The sequence below is a fragment of the Triticum aestivum genome, chromosome 4A, assembly GCF_018294505.1.
Source record: "Triticum aestivum cultivar Chinese Spring chromosome 4A, IWGSC CS RefSeq v2.1, whole genome shotgun sequence".
NCBI classification, from domain to species: domain Eukaryota; kingdom Viridiplantae; phylum Streptophyta; class Magnoliopsida; order Poales; family Poaceae; genus Triticum; species Triticum aestivum.
Window position 1 is genome coordinate 442,053,078 of NC_057803.1, and position 9,365 is coordinate 442,062,442.

Consider the following 9,365-nt stretch of genomic DNA (forward strand, 5'->3'; position numbering starts at 1 on the left):
CGTCCCGCCCCTCGACGGCCGCACCACCACCTCGCCTCTCCTTCGGCTCCGGCGAGCTCCATCCCCGCCGTGAACAGTGCTCCCTCCGGCGACCCTCGATCGGCGTGCCAATCTGGATCTGGGATATTTTCGTCTCGGTTGACTTTTCCCTCAGAAAACCCTAGACCATGTTGCATACTTTGACCTGCCGTAACTTTGCACCCGTAGCTCCGATTCATGCATATAGCATATCAAAATGTTCAACTCAGAGAGTACATCATTTCATTCCATTGCATCATTTTCATTTGAGTTCATCGTGATGCCTGAAATGCTGTTAGAAGAGGGCTACTTGAGTTAATTGTCAGATCTGCTACTCCGTTTAGCACTTTTGTCATTATTGCCATGATTATTGTGTGCATGATATGCCCTTGAGTTCTACATGTGTTTTGTTAAAGGTTTTGTCATCTTTCCACAGGTGCAACCCATGTATTTTTGTGATGTGTGTGGTGACTTGTGCAAGCTTGCAAAGTGGTGCACTTGCTAATTCTGTTTTCAGGGACTTAGTGATTTCACTAAGTCCTGGAGCTGTTCATCTCATGATGCCATATGTTCATATTGTTTCCTAGTGATCCGTGCCTCTTTTGAGGATGATCAGTAAGGATGTTTTGTTAATATTGTAGTGCTCTATCCATAAATGTCTTTGATTGCAATTATGGAGCACCCTAGCTTGAGTCAATCGAGCTCTACTTTTGATACTTTGTGAATCTGGGCAGATTGTCAACTTGTTTGCAATTTTGCCGGTGATGTTGTAGTTGATCCGTGCATGCTGTGATATTGTTCTTGCCATGTCTAGCTTGCATTTTGTGCCTTCTTGACGGATGTATGCTTGTCTTGCAATGACTTGCACCGTAGTGAGTGCATCGAGCTCGTAAACATGCCTACTTGAGTTATGTTTCAGCATGTGTCAGTTTTCACTAAGTTTGAAAACTGATTATGTTTTTGCTACGTTCACATGCTTGCAATTGTATTTTCTGATCCCTTTTGGCTCAAGGTCACTAAGGGACTTTTGTTAAGCTCTTTGAGTAGCTCCATGCCATGCTTTACTTTGCCATGTTCAGATCCTGTAGCATGTAGTTTTGTTGCTCCGAAGAGGGCTACCTGATCTGAAATTCCACACAAGTGTTAATTTCACTAAGTCTGAGATATGTTTGCCATTTGCATTTTTGCCATGCTTGTTTGAACCTGTTAATGGATGAATTGGCCGTAGCTCAGTGCTAGACTTTTGTTAAGCATCTTGTGTGCATCCCTGCCATGTATTTTGTTGTCATGTTTGGGTGCTGTAGCATGTTCATCTCATTGCATTTAGATGCCTACTTGCTGTAAATCGCAGACCGGTGTCATTTTTGAATCGCTTGCCTTTTCCAAACCGTAACTCCGATTCCGGCGTTCTTTATATCGTTTTCAAGCGATTTCATCTCATCTTTCCAGTGGCACACTTGGTTTTCCAAGTTGAGGCCAGGTTCATGCATTTCCTGTCATATCTTGCATTTTGCATCCGCATCGCATTCCGCATAGCATATCATCTTTGCATCGTGTTGTTTGAGTTTGCACGTGGTTGATTGTGTCCTTGTTGCTTGTTTTTCTTCTTTGGGTAGAGCCGGCAGACGAGTTCACTAATGAGGAGCCCGTTGAGTTTGCTTTCGAGGATCCAGTCAACTCTGACAACTGTGCAGGCAAGATGATCATACCCTCGAAATCACTACTATCTTTGCTATGCTAGTTTGCTCGCTCTTTTGCTATGCCATTGCTACGATGCCTACCACTTGCTTGCAAGCCTCCCAAATTGCCATGTCAAACCTCTAACCCACCATGTCCTAGCAAACCGTTGATTGGCTATGTTACTGCTTTGCTCAGCCCCTCTTATAGCTTTGCTAGTTGCAGGTGAAGATTGGAGGCCGTTCCTTGTTGGAACATTTATGTACTTGTTGGGATATCATTATATTACTTTGTTATCTTAATGCATCTATATACTTGGTAAAGGGTGGAAGGCTCGGCCTCTCGCCTAGTGTTTTGTTCCACTCTTGCCGCCCTAGTTTCCGTCATATCGGTGTTATGTTCCTGCATTTTGCGTTCCTTACGCGGTTGGGTTATAATGGGAACCCCTTGATAGTCCGCCTTGAATAAAAACTTCTCCAGCAATGCCCAACCTTGGTTTTACCATTTGCCACCTAGCCTTTTCCCTTGGGTTTCGCGGACTCGAGGGTCATCTTATTTTAACCCCCCCGGGCCAGTGCTCCTCTGAGTGTTGGTCCAACCTAAAGCACCGTGCGGGGCCGTCCCTTGGAAACTTGGGTTACGTTGGCTCCCGTACGCTTAGCTTATCCAGTGTGCCCTGAGAACGAGATATGTGAAGCTCCTATCGGGATTTGTCGGCACAGCGGGCGGTGTTGCTGGACTTGTTTTACCATTGTCGGAGTTGTCTTGAGTAACCGAGATACCGAGTCTGATCGGAACATCTTGGGAGGAGGTCTATTCCTTCGTTGACCGTGAGAGCTTGTCATGGGCTATGTTAGGACTCCCCTGCAGGGATTTGAACTTTTGAAAGCCGTGCCCGTGGTTATGGGCAGATGGGAATTTGTTAATGTCCGGTTGTAGATAACTTGAACCTTAATTAATTAAAATGAATCAACTGAGTGTGTTACCGTGATGGCCTCTTCTCGGCGGAGTCCGGGAAATGGACACGGTGTGGGAGTAATGTTTGCACAGGTTGTTCTCTAGTTTCTCGCTCGTGCTTTGCCTCCTCTTCTTGCTCTCTTTTGCAAATAAGTTAGCCACCATATTTGCTAGTCACTTGCTGCAGCTCCACCTATATTTACCTTGCCTTACCTACAAGCTTAAATAGTCTTGATCGCGAGGGTGCGAGATTGCTGAGTCCCTGTGGCTCACAGATTACTATTACACCAGATGCGGGGCCTGATGATTCCGCTCCAGGAGACGCGTATGAGCTCAAGTGGGAGTTCGACGAGGACTCTCAACGTTACTATGTTTCCTTTCCCGATGATCAGTAGTGGTGCCCCGTTGGGGGTGATTGGGATCGTGTCGCATGTTGGGTTCTCTTTTATTTTGGCGCCGTAGTCGGGCCATGAGTGTTTGGATGATGTAATGTTATTTATGTACTTGATTGACGTGGCGAGTGTAAGCCAACTATGTTATGTCCCCTTTATTTATTTATATTACATGGGATGTTGTGAAGATTGCCTAACTTGCGACATATGCCTTCAATGCGATTATGCCTCTAAGTCATGCCTCGACACGTGGGAGATATAGTCGCATTGAGGGTGTTACAAGTTGGTATCAGAGCCTTCCCCGACCTTAGGAGCCCCATTGCTTGATCATTTTTAGCGGCCGAGTTGTGTCTAGAAAAATGTTTTGAGTCATTTAGGAATTATATATCGGAGAGTTTAGGAATTCTTTTTACTTCCCAGTCTCCTCATCGCTCTGGTAAGGCATCCTGACGTAGAGTTTTTACTCTTCTCTTCTCAAATTTCACTAAAAAAAATTTAGGATCACACGGGTATCTTGGAATCGTTTCGATGGTTTTATGATGAGAACATTGTCTTGGTGCCTCCTGTCAGGGGTTTAGTGGAAGTGTCCCGGGGAGTTGAGCTCTGAGGTGTTGTCATCATAATTTTATCGTTGCAGTTCTGGAATACCTGAGTTTAGTACGCCGACATCGAAAATCTCTTTTATGCAGTTCGTTGGTGATATAACCTCGACGCCACCCAGTACTGGGGCGGGAGTTCGGGAGTATCGCCATAACTTGTATAACAGATGCTTTTTGAAGGTTGAGGTAGATGGTTTCCGAAGGTTTCTTGGTTATGTGTTGAAGGATGGATACAGCTGGATGTAGGAATTGCTAGTTTGGGTGAGATATTATGCTTCCCCTGTATCCCCAATACCTGATTGCATAACCGGAAAGGTTCGGGAGTTTCATAGGTGGTAATTCTAGTAGCTCAAGTTCTTCTTCCATGGATATTGGTTTGAGATTGGGATTTCTTACCGATTATTCGTTCTTGATACGTACCTTGTTGATTTATTTCTCTACCTTAATTCTACATGGCTTCTCAATTTATGGATACGTGACCATTACAAGAGGAATGCATTCGTTCATTTTGTTCGGATGTGAAGACTATATGTTGCAATTTTCATTCTGTTGGATTCAGCTTCAATATTTATCTATCAATGTGCTAATGGACGTCAACCTCTTCAGGATGGCTCCTCCAACGCGCACGACTCCGAATCCTGATCCGCCACCACCTCCACCTCCTCCGGAGGCATGGCAAGCTGTGATGGCCGCAACCAATGCAAACACACAGTTGATCATGCAAATTCTTCAAGAGTGCAATCAAGGCAACCAAGGGAATCAAGGAAGCAATCAGAGTCACTTTGCTACACTCAACCAGTTCCTTGCTAACGGGCCAAAGACTTTCAGCAATTGTGTTGAGGCAACCGATGCTGACGATTGGCTTGTGGATCTGTGTAAACATTTCGAGTGCAGTTACGTCAGGCCTAAGGACTTTGTCAAGTTCGCTTCCTTCCAACTCAAAGATTAGGCTGCAGAATGGTTCCAGCAGTACAAGGACTCCAGAGGTGAACGTGTTATCACTTGGGATGATTTCCTTGAGATTTCCGAGCTCATCATATTCCCCAGAGCGTGGTTGAAAGCAAGCGGGAGGAATTCCGCAATCTGAAGCAAGGCTCTTTGTCTGTCTATGACTACAACAAGTTGTTCCAGAAGCTCGCCCGCTTTGCCAAGCAGGACGTGCCTGATGAGAAGAGCATGATATATCAATTCAGGGGTGGTCTCAGAGAAGATATTTAGCTCGCTCTTGTCCTCTTTGAGCCCTTGAGATACGATGAGTTCTACAACATGGCACTGAAGCAAGAGGCTGCTCAGTTGAGGTGTGATGCTTCCAAGAAGCGAGTCAGAGATGTTACTCCTTCCTCTACTCAAGTGGCCAAGCAGCAGAAGTTTTGGCATCCTCCTCCTCCGTTTCGTCAGCCGTATCAGCAGAAGAGCAAAGGTGGCAGTGGTTCTTCCCACCCACCCAACCCTGGTTTTCAGAACAAGACTTCGTCTCAACCTCCAAGATCGAGTGCTCCATATCACCGTCCGCTTTCAGAGGTCACGTGCAACAAGTGCCAACAGAAGGGTCACTATGCCAACAAGTGTTTCAACCAGAGGCGTCTTCCTCCTCCTCCTCCGGTCAGATCGGCAAGTACAGTTGTGGTCAAGCATAACCCCAAGCACGCCAAGGTCAACTTGCTGAATGCAGCTCAGGCAGAGGAATCATCAGATGTCATCGTGGGTAACTTTCCAGTTAACTCTTTTCCAGCAAAAGTTCTTTTTGACACTGGTGCATCGCATTGTTTCATGTCAAGATCATTTGTTTCCAAGCATGACTTCGTTTCACAAATGTTGGGTAAACCTATGGGAGTGGTTTCTCCGGCTAAGTCTATGAGGGCTACTTCAATAGTCCCGGATGTTTCTATCATGATCGGTGATTTCAAGTTTTTGGCTTCTTCAATGGTTCTTGGTAACTCGGATATTGATCTTATTCTCGGGATGGATTGGCTTTCTAAGCACAAGGCTCAGCTTGATTGTGCAGCCAGGCAGATTCAATTGACTCATTCGTCTGAGGATGTAATTGTCTTTGCCGCGAATGACGATACCATCCGTCTGTTTTCTCTCAATGAGAAGGGTGAACTCGATGCTATCTCGCAAATTCCAGTCGTTTGTGAATATCAAGACGTCTTTCCAGAAGAGCTCCCAGGAATGCCTCCGCACCGGCCAGTTGAATTCGTTATTGATCTTGAGCCTGGTATGGAACCTGTGTGCAAACGTCCTTACAAGCTCGGACCTGAAGAGTTGAAGGAGCTGAAGAAGCAACTCGATATTCAAGAGAAAATGGGTCTCATTCGGCCTAGTTCTTCTCCGTGGGGTTGTGGTGTTCTTTTTGTGAAGAAGAAGGATGGAACGGACCGACTTTGTGTTGATTACCGTCCAGTGAACAAGAAGACCATCAAGAACAAATATCCACTTCCCAACATCAATGAGCTGTTCGAACAACTCAAAGGTGCCCAAGTATTCTCCAAGCTTGATCTCCATATGGGTTAACATCAAATTCGAATCCGTGAGCAAGATATTCCCAAGACGGCTTTCAGGACAAGCTTTGGTTCATATGAATACACTGTCATGTCTTTTGGCCTCGTCAACGCTCCTCCGACGTTCTCTCGCATGATGAACTTCATCTTCAACGCCTACACCAATGACTTCGTTTTGGTCTATCTCGACGACATTCTGGTTTTCTCGAAGAACAAGGAAGATCATGCCAAGCACTTGCGTTTGGTTCTCGATAAGCTCAGGGAACATCAGTTCTACGCCAAGTTCTCCAAGTGTGAATTTTGGCTCGATGAGGTTCTTTATCTTGGTCATATCATCTCTCCCAAGGGCATTGCCGTGAATCCCGAGAAGGTGTCTACAATTGTGAATTGGGAACCTCCTCAGAACGTGAAGCAACTCCGCAGTTTTCTCGGTCTCGCAAGCTATTGCCGAAGATTCGTTGAAAACTTTTCTAAGATTGTGAAGCCTCTCTCTAATCTTCTTCTGAAGCACGTCAAGTACGTTTGGTCTCCGGAGTGTGACATTGCTTTCAACACTTTGAAAGAGAAATTGATCACTGCTCCAGTTCTGACTCCGCCTGATGAATCCAAGCCGTACGAGGTCTTTTGTGATGCCTCTCTCCAAGGTCTTGGCACAGTTTTGATGCAAGAGAAGAAAGTTGTTGCTTATACATCTCGCCAGTTGAAGCCTAATGAGAAGAACTACCCCACTCACGATCTCGAGTTGGCGGCAGTTGTGCATGCTCTTTTGACTTGGAGACATCTTCTTTTGGGAAGAAAAGTGGACATTTTCACTGATCACAAGAGTCTCAAGTACATCTTCACTTAGCCTAATCTCAACCTCAGGCAAACTCGATGGGTCGAAATGATTCAAGAGTATAATCCGAGTATCGAGTATACTCCAGGCAAGGCTAATGTGATTGCTGACGCATTAAGCAGGAAGGCTTACTGCAACAGTCTTATTCTCAAGCCTTATCAACCCGAGCTTTGTGAAGCCTTCCGCAAACTTAATCTGCAAGTTGTTCCTCAAGGTTTCCTCGCCAACCTCCAAGTCTCTCCTACCTTGGAAGACCAGATTCGCCAAGCTTAGCTTCTTGATGCTATGGTGAAAAAGGTGAAGATTGGGATTGCCAAGAGTCAGTCCAAGTACAAGTGCTACCGCCTTGATGACAAGGACACTCTCTTCTTTGAGGATCGTATTGTTGTTCCCAAGGGTGACCTTTGTAAAGTGATCATGAACGAGGCTCACAATTCTCTCCTCTCCATCCACCCTGGGAGCACGAAGATGTATCAGGACCTTAAGCAAACTTATTGGTGGACTCGAATGAAGCGCGAAATCGCTCAATTCGTGAATGAATGTGATGTCTGCAGAAGAGTGAAGGCAGAACACCAAAGGCCAGCAGGTCTCCTCCAACCTCTTACCATTCTAGAATGGAAGTTTGACCACATTGAAATGGACTTCGTAACTGGGTTTCCAAAGTCCAAGCGTGGCAATGATGCTATATTCGTTGTCATCGACAAACTCACCAAAGTGGCTCATTTTCTACCTATCAAAGAGTCGATCACGGCAGCTCAATTGGCGGAACTCTATACCTCTCGTATTGTCTCTCTCCACGGTATTCCTCAAGTGATCTCTTCAGACCGTGGCAGCATCTTTACCTCGAAGTTTTGGGATTCTTTTCAGAAGGCCATGGGCACGAACATCCGCTTCAGCACAGTTTTCCATCCTCAAACTAGCGGTCAAGTCGAGCGTGTCAACCAGATTCTTGAAGATATGCTCAGGGCTTGTGTGATCTCTTTCGGCATGAAGTGGGAGGATTGTCTTCCTTATGCTGAATTCTCCTACAACAACAGTTTTCAAGCAAGTTCGGGCAAGGCCCCATTTGAAATTCTATATGGCAGGAAGTGCCGTACCCCTCTCAAATGGTCTGAAACCGGTGAACGTCAGCTTTTGGGTAATGACTTAATCACAGAGGCAGAAGAAATGTGCAAAGTCATTCGTGATAACCTCAAAGCAGCCCAATCCCGCCAGAAGAGCTACTATGATAGTAAGCACCGTGATTTGGCTTTTGAGATCGGAGATCATGTTTACCTCCGCGTCTCTCCTATGAAAGGTACTCGTCGCTCCAGTATCAAAGGGAAGTTTGCCCCTAGATACATGGGACCTTTCAAGATTGTCAGCAAGAGAGGCGACCTCGCCTATCAACTCGAGCTTCCTTCAAACTTTGCAAATGTTCATGACGTGTTCCATGTCTCTCAGCTTCGAAAGTGCTTCAAGACTCCTGACCGCACCGTCAACTTCGAGGACATTGAGCTCCAAGAAGATCTCTCTTATCGTGAGCACCCGGTTGCTATTCTTGAAGAGACTGAACGCAAGACTCGCAACAAGTCAACCAAATTTCTCAAAGTCAAGTGGTCACACCATTCCGACCATGAAGCTACCTGGAAACGCGAGGATCACCTCCGTTCTGAGTACCCGGTGTTCTTTCAGTCCTAGATCTCGGGACGAGATCCTTTCCTAGTGGTGGAGTGTTGTAACACCCCGGATGTAACTTTCCAAATTTGTACTCCAACTCTTGCCATTTCCGGCGTTAAGTTATATTTATTTCCTCGGGTTCGGGTTTTGTCTCCATGTGTTGTTGTCGTTGTCATGCATCTCATATCATGTCATCATGTGCATTGCATCTGCATACGTGTTCGTCTCTTGCATTCGAGCATTTTCCCCGTTGTCCGTTTTGTATTCCGGCGCTTCGTTCTCCTCCGGTGGTCATTTCTAGCTTTCTTTCGTGTGTGGGGATTAAACATTTCTGGATTGGACCGAGACTTGCCAATCAGCCTTGGTTTACTACCGGTAGATCGCCTGTCAAGTTTCGTACCATTTGGACTTCATTTGATACTCCAACGGTTAACCGAGGGACCGAAAAGGCCCCGTGTGTGTTGCAGCCCAACACCCCTCCATTTTGGCCCAAAACCCACCTAACCCTGCTCCATCATCTAGAGCGTTCGATCACGATCGCGTGGCCGAAAACCGCACCTCATTTGGACTCTCCTAGCTCCCTCTATGCCTATTTAAAGTCCCCCCCCCCCCGATTTTCGGATCTCCTCCTACCTCTGAAACCCTAAAAATCATCTCCGCGCGGCCGGACACGTCTGTCGCCGCCGGACAAAGCCGCCGCCGCCCCCATGCCCAGTCAGATCACGCC